Raw genomic sequence first — 7,468 nt, 5'->3', positions numbered from 1 at the left:
TTGAAGACCTTAATAAAGTTGATTTGAAGTAACATGGTATATTTTTTGCGCACCCTATAATATGACGTTTTCAAGTCAAATTATTCATTACTTTTGTGTCAAAGATTGGAGACAAAGATTTTTAACGCGTAGATAGGTAGGTGTAGGTATAGGAAAAATTGCTATCAAGGTTAGAACTATTCATTAGTACAATTAGGGCCAATTACAAGTTCACTAGCTCCTATTAAAATCTCTGACAGGGACTTTATCTGTCTGATAAACTACTTATGGCTTCACAGCACTCCATTACAATCTTCCTTCTGCAGTTAATAGTGGCTATTTTGAGGCTATGTGCTGTAAATTTTTCCTACCGACAAATTAAAAACGTAGGTGTGTCAGGTAATCAGGTTTGCCCCCACATATGTGCCACATTTATGGCATCTGGCATCTCACTAATAATGGAGGAATGCGTTATTATAATGATTGTGCATACCTCTTTTTGGGTCTATAAATATACAGATTTCTTTGTAAGTAGCTCTATTAGTTTAAAGGAGACTAGCTTTTTCCCGCAGCTTCAACCACATTTCTGTTGTCACAGAATGTCGTAATCGCGCGAGTGTCTCCCTTCCAAAAACCAGGAATCTTCCTTTATTTTTTCCTGAATCAAACTATCTCATCTACTCCGTGATTCTCTCTATATTCTTAAACTATATTGTCACCGTGGTCGGTTGGAGGACTTGGAGGAGATCTCTTTTATAGAGATAAGCTTACCATTCCTAGATTTCTAAGATTTTAATGTAGGTAAATCTGTGTAGGAACTGTTAATTAAATCTGATTATCTTCTGAAATTGCTTGAAACAAGTGCAATCGGATCGGACTTTCTTTCTTTGCCTTTTGCATCAAGTTTACTGATTTTACTTCAAATCGATCACGGCTGAAGGTTTCTTTAAATTATTAAATACCTGTCTTATTGAACTTGACCTCTTGACTCAAGCAAGGCAAGCATCGATTTGTGAATCACTTGAGTAAACAATCGGTTTAAACGTTATCGATGTTGAACAATCGAGAATCGGACGTGGATTGTGTTTAGGGTTCTTGATTATTCACGATTAATTAAGTTATGGTTGTTGACATTTGGAGTTATCATAGAATTTAAGATGCTTGGTATCGTTGACGTCAACGTTGATTAATTCTAGTTCAATTTGGTTTCATTCACTATCGTCTTATAAATGGGTTTTCCATTTTGTTGTTTTAGCCAAATGACGTCCACTGCTGGACAAAGGCCTCCCCAAGGATTTCCATAACGACCGGTCCTGCGTTGCTCGCATCCAGGTTCTTACCGCGACCTTCACCAGATCGTCAGTCCACTTAGTGTCTAGTCCATATTAATGTCGTAGTAGTCCATTTATGTGGCTAAAAAATAGGTAGCAGTCATAAAATAAGCGGGAAAACTCTTTAGCGCTCCATGGCAGGACCAACATTGCCGCATCTCGCAATGTAGGCCTGATAAATCACCGGTCAAAGAATCATTGGGGGAGGCCTATGTTCAGCAATGGACGTCTTAAGGCTGAAATGATGTTGTTGAAATAGCAATGACAATCTAATCACCTTCAACTTGTGTTGGTGCGTGCATACGGAAGATTAAATACAGAAACAAGCCTATCTGGTTGACTGTATTTTTTTACACATGAAAATCAGTCGTTTGAAATTAATTATACCTAACTGCCTACCTCAAAATAACGACTGTCTCTATCACTCTGGTACTCGTATAAATACTTCGCTATGGATCGTTTCCTCTTGATTACTTTAACTAAGGTAGGACATTTTTCCGGGTCATTTCCCAAGCAGATGGATAGGTACTTATTTTAAATGCGCATGACTGACTCCGAATAAACGACAACAACATAATATTATTAATGCCCTAAGGGCAACAAGGACAATTTGAAGTAGGTAAATAACATCAAAAAAGTATATTTACTCAGGCCCAAATGCGTATGTTTGTAACGTCACTGTTTTGAACTTCAAATTTCTTTACCCTTTTAAATACAAACCTGGTCCTTCGAGCCGGATCAACAGCTTTTTAAAACCTAAACAATAAAAATAGAAAATCAGATCCTATCTAACAAAATTAGTAAAGTCATACGGAAACGATTACCTGTTTAAGTTATGTCTTTACTGTCGTAAAGGATGGAACACATTTTCTATGTAGATATAAGTGTGAAGTCGTAAATCGCAAACATTGTTTCCGTAACATTATAAAACAGCAGTAACTTAAGTAGGTATTATTATGATCGTTTATAGTTGTCAGTGAGGACTAACGTAACAGTTGTTACTACTGGCGATTGAGTAGCAGCAGGACCCTACTCTACAGTGTGATGGCGCCATCATTATGGTAAAGGCAAATGCGATAGTTTCTTACCGCTTCAGCGGCGTCACCACAGTGGCACATAGTGGCGCTAACTAATAAGCGCTTACAATTACAATTACAAGTTGAAAACCAATTTATTATAGAAACAGTGGTTTAAAAAAAAAAACAAAAAAAATCAACTGGTACGTTTATGCAATGACCATTTAAAAGTATTAACTAGGTACTGGAGTTTCCGAGAAAAACAATAGATAATGGAAACTGGCTCTTTCCTTATAAAGCTGTCCTTCGATTAGGTTCATATCCGCGTGTATCTATTCTGGTTTAGAACCTACTTCGTCATAGTCAAAGGGATAGTGTGCGTTTCAAAATTACAATAAAATTATTTACGGTTGAAGTTGACGCTCTTAAAAATTCAAATATTTTAAATAATAATAAATAATAGCTTTATTTCTGAGAAGTACCTAATAGTACAGACAAAACATTTTCAGTGGCTTCTGCACTAAGCTTGTATCGCAGCGGCCAAATAATTTTATTTCCATTTTTTTATCCCAGGAAAATGGCCTATCCATACCTACCGCCGGGGGACGACGGCAGGTTATGTGGGAGTGGTGGGACTCGAACCCACTAAAAACCTGGGGTGTTCCTTCTGCCGTATAGTGGAGATTAACGTTAATTGTTGCAAAAACTACATTTTTAAGTCTTGTATTGCTGTTAACTGCTGTACATTAATCTCATCACGCTATAGTGCACGATGTTCTACTCAATCAATCTATACGTAATATTTCCTGGATTCGCACGAATGGCTTTAATTATTACCACACTTTTATTAGCATAGTAATTGTTCATATACTGATGCATGGACGATATCACATTAAAATAATGTAGCATCTTATGTCGTTGCAATAAGGGTGGTTTTGCCACAAAAGTATATTCAGGTGCGGTTAGCTGTACAAAAAAAGATGTATGTAATTGTACTTTCTTGTTACATCATCGTCACTACTGTAATTAGTACATTGATTAAATTTATTTCTTTTCCTTATAATTTAAGGATCGTAATTTATTAGTTTTGAAACTTTTTACTGGGCAAAATTTTTTGTTACATAACTTGCACGGATACTGGACAAAAGTAGAGCGAAAATAATACGTGTAAATTTCTACTAAATGCCTAGGTACTATTTCAGGTTTAATGTAGTTTTAGTTGTTAACTGAAACTGAAATCCTATTAGGTATGTAAGTATCAGGAGGAATTGTCTTGTAAAAAATAACATAAATGGTTTTTTTTTAAACGACAGTTTTTATTTAAACAGTGCACTTTTAAACAAAAGCGCTGTCACGTGACAGGGCAAAATTTTTTGTTACATAACTTGCACGGATACTGGACAAAAGTAGAGCGAAAATAATACGTGTAAATTTCTACTAAATGCCTAGGTACTATTTCAGGTTTAATGTAGTTTTAGTTGTTAACTGAAACTGAAATCCTATTAGGTATGTAAGCATCAGGAGGAATTGTCTTGTAAAAAATAACATAAATGGTTTTTTTTTAAACGACAGTTTTTATTTAAACAGTGCACTTTTAAACAAAAGCGCTGTCACGTGACTCAACGGAGGGGAATCACCGAATACACATCTATCGACCGAGCATGGGAATAAACTATAAAAAGACATGAGCACAATGAGCTTCAGTCATTAACACTTTGTATACTGAAAGGAAGGATTACAGAGGCTTATCTAATTTATTTGCGTCTAGCGGACATAGGATTTAACGCCTCGGTTGTCTAATATCTGTTAGAGAGATCGAATGACCCTTTCAGTGAACACCTTCTGAAAATGTCAAATGGCTAAAGTAATAAGAACGAAAATATTTTCGAGAGGATTAATAGTCTCACAGTACTTAGTAACTACTTACCGAGAAAAAAAATGTAACCTCTGAGGTATCTGACCCAATAATTAGTGACAAATATCAAAACATTGATTCCTTTGGCACAGTTACAAACTAGACTAAAACATAAACCTAAAGATTAAATTGATAGCAAGCACACTGTAGTCTTTGTGCCTATCTACCTAATTAATTTCCCGATTAAAACTTTCATTTACCAAAAGATTGCTCAAGAGTTCTGATTGCTTAATAATTTCTTTTTCATGAGCTCCTGATCGTCTTAGGTCAATTCAAATTAAGTATTTTTATTCGAATCAAAATTACTTTACAACAACCATTCCTCTGCTATTTCAGCTCACTTAATTAAAAGAGCTGACTGAAGACCAATACCACCTCAACGACCCTATAGTATTCGGTTGATTACGTCATTATATACTTCAGTAAATAGGGCAACGACCGGAGAATCGAGCGAGACCGCGAGAAGTCGTTTGATGTGCAAAAAAGCGATGAACAAGCATTATTTTTTGCAGAAATATTACATTTTACAAATGGCTGAATAATAAAGAATTTTTCTCTGTACCACCGTTGCTAGGTCAGCTTTAAATTGTTTTTCATCCTCTTTTTGTTGTATCAAATAAGCTGTAATAAATTTTGTGTAAATTAACTTACCCTAGCTCGGAAACATATTTTATTTATTTTTTAACAATTATAAAAGTAGGCCCCTACCTAATTAGATTCTATTACAAACCGGGATAAAGAGAGTTTAACTCCAAAGTTAAGATAAATAAAAAGTAATATAATTAATGAGAACCTCCTTTAAGACATTTAAAGTGCGTTTAGTTAGCCAGTGACTTCTACGGAATGTGACATATAAATTCAGGACATGTTCTGTCTCTAGATAGGCAAATTTGAAAAGATGTACATGTACAAAATCCCGGCAGGTAAGCGCATAGGCGCATCACTATAGTATCCAAACCCCGTAACGATAGTGCTTATTTTTTTTATTATTTGTAATTTTAATGATAGTGCTTATTTTTATTATTTGACATTTTGATTAACACTTTTCCAGTCATTTATATTTCATTAACAATTTTCAGATTCGTAAATAAATTTTAAACCTGTGGCAGTTTAACTACTTTTAAACGTATTTGAAATCAACCCTGTCCCTTGGAGTACGACGCAGGATGATTAGCGCCACTAGCACAGTACCGCCACCGTGACCTCCGCTAATCGCTGTCATGCAATGCAACGTTGCAGAAGTGGTTTTTACTTCACACGTCACTTCCTGTGTTTAGTTGAGAGCATGCGGATGGTAAATTGAATCTACAACCTTAACAAACGCCCAGTAGCGGCGTAAGGGGGGGGCGGTGGGGGCGGTCCGCCCCGGGTGCCAAGCATCAGGGGGTGACACAAGTCGCGCAGACAGGAAATCTTTAATTAACGTTTTACATAAATATATTGACTTGGCCATCGCATGAAAACACGTGTAAATTAAATTATTTAGTGCGATGGCCAAGTCAATAATTTATGTAAAACGTTAATTAAAGATTTCCTGGCCTGGACTTGGTATTACATGGATCCAATGATATTTTGTTTCTATATAATATCATTGCATGGATCTCACAACTTTTTACCGTAGAACAACTGAGTTGCGAGACTTGGTTTTTTTGACAAGTATTGTTTTTGATGGGTTAGTACTTACTGGCACATCTGCATGGCAAATCTTAGGTCATTGGGGGGGGGGGGATTGTCTTTCTGTCTTCTGTCTTTGATTGTCTTTCATATTCGAATCTGTAGGTAGCCCCAAAATCCGGGGGGGGGGTACCACACTGCAAACGCCTAAAGTCTGTCGAACTCCATACAAAAACACAGGTTATAAATATAGTTATCTACTGTTTTAAAGTTATTAGGCAAAGGCAAAGGCAAAATACAACATCGAAACGGTACAATTTAGAGTTTAGACGGTCTTATCTCTACTAGGAAGCGATCTCCTCCAAACAATGGTAATCTTACTTCTTTTTAAACTATTATTATAAAGCTGAAGAGTTTGCTTGAACGCGCTAATCTCAGGAACTACTAGTTCAATTTGAAAAAATATTTTTATGTTCGATAGCCCATTTATCGAGGAAGGCTAACATCACCCTATTGCCAAAAGGGGCGGAGCAGTATGAATAATGTTGCAAAATGAGAAATATTAAACTACTAGCTTTCCGCCCGCGGCTTCGCCCGCGTGGCATTTTGTCTGTCACAGAAAAACTTTATCGCGCGCGTCCCTGTTTCAAAAACCGGGATAAAAACTATCCTATGTTCTTTCCCGGGACTCAAACTATCTCTATGCCAAATTTCATCAAAATCGGTTGCGAGGTTTAAGCGGGAAAGCGTAACAGACAGACAGACAGACAGACAGACAGAGTTACTTTCGCATTTATAATATTAGTTGGGATTTTCACGCGTACACAAGTCGCGGGCACAGCTAGTGGCAAGTGATTAGATGAAATTAATGGAAAGGTGGGAATTAAAATTTCATAACTGAAAATACCCTACAAAAGCTTATCTTTTTATAAAATACACAAATTAATATTATGTAATAGAACTCTACATTTTTATCTTTTTTAAACCCGCAAAAACAGAGGGCGAACCGTTAAGGATTCTTTTGTACTTTTATGCGAAGCCTGTCTGAGCATAATTGCTTTTTGAGGATAAAAACATAATACCCATTCTGTTTTATTTAAAATGTTATGTATTTTCAATAAAAAATACTACTATAAATCCTTTGATGTATTTGCTACCATCAAAATAAAATAGAAATAAAGTTAGTTGTAGGTACGGTACATATGCCCGTTTTCACCATCAATCGCTAATTTTTAAGTGACCCCTATGGTAACACTTTTAGGAATTTTGTTTTCATAGGGGTCACTTAAAAAAAATATACTTAAAAACTAAAAACACGCTTTTAATAATTATGCTCGGAAAGACAAATCCAATGAACCCAAACTCGATGCGATTCCGCCGTTTCGTTCAGGAGTTTCTATGGCCATCTTCCAGTCCCATCATCAGACCAGCTCGATGGTACCATAATATTGTATTGTCATCTTCTAATCTATAATTGCCAAGTTTCATGATGATATAAGAATTAGAAGTGCGTGTAATTCAGATTCTTAGATTCCATTACATANGAAAATTGATATCTTTATTTTAATTATTTTAATTTTCATACAAATCGGATTTTATTAAATTTATTTTGT

The sequence above is a fragment of the Ostrinia furnacalis genome, unplaced genomic scaffold (genome assembly GCF_004193835.3).
Source record: "Ostrinia furnacalis isolate ACB-3 unplaced genomic scaffold, ASM419383v2 OfSCF0078, whole genome shotgun sequence".
Taxonomy (NCBI): Eukaryota; Metazoa; Arthropoda; class Insecta; order Lepidoptera; family Crambidae; genus Ostrinia; species Ostrinia furnacalis.
The sequence above is the reverse complement of the archived record's forward strand: the minus strand, read 5'-3'. Positions refer to the sequence as shown.